The sequence below is a fragment of the Aulostomus chinensis genome, chromosome 3, assembly GCF_037954235.1.
Source record: "Aulostomus chinensis isolate RoL2024-O1b breed Wild chromosome 3, RoL_Achi_v1.0, whole genome shotgun sequence".
Taxonomy (NCBI): Eukaryota; Metazoa; Chordata; class Actinopteri; order Syngnathiformes; family Aulostomidae; genus Aulostomus; species Aulostomus chinensis.
In genome coordinates, this window is record NC_141322.1 from 2,082,501 (window position 1) to 2,083,214 (window position 714).

Here is a 714-nt window from a genome sequence, read left to right on the forward strand (position 1 = left end):
AAAGTAAAATACTCTTAAATCGATGAGTTGTTGTTCCATTATTGTAGTTATTTTGAGGCCACGAGGTATTTTTGGTCCCCACCATTTCCTGATTGTGAAACACATTTTCTATTTTCAGCTCAACATCCAGTACAACACGAAAGCACCTGATGCTTAATGAGGTAAATTACCGGTTTTCAGCTGCAGGGACCACACACGCACACACCCACGCACGCACGCACGCACACACACGCACACACCTCTGAAGAATTCACAAGTGAACCTTAATTCAATCATGGGAGTTTGCAAAGGAACCTTCCAGAGGCAGCAGCACCTTCTTTACCTCCATACCTGCTGGTCCTGATGCTGAGCTGACGTCACATCTTTGTAAACTATTAAGAGTGATAATTATTAGAAATAAAATCATGACCCCCCCCCCCCAAAAAAAAAGTATAAGAAAAAGTTGAGTCACAAACCCCGAGTTCATTCATCGTTGCACGGCTCGTCCTCCATCTTTGATCCTGGATGTTGCTGGTCGGGTTTTTCCATTATTTCCCGGTGAGCTGCTGTGACGTCACCCTCTGATGAGTTTATAGGTGGCGCGTGTGTCCGGTGATTTACAGAAATACAACAGCAGACGGTGAAGTGGAAGCTCCTCCCCCACCGACGCCCCCACCCACCGCGAACCAACCCTCCCGCCCTCCCGACTCCCTCCCCAGTCTGCGTCTCTTTCTC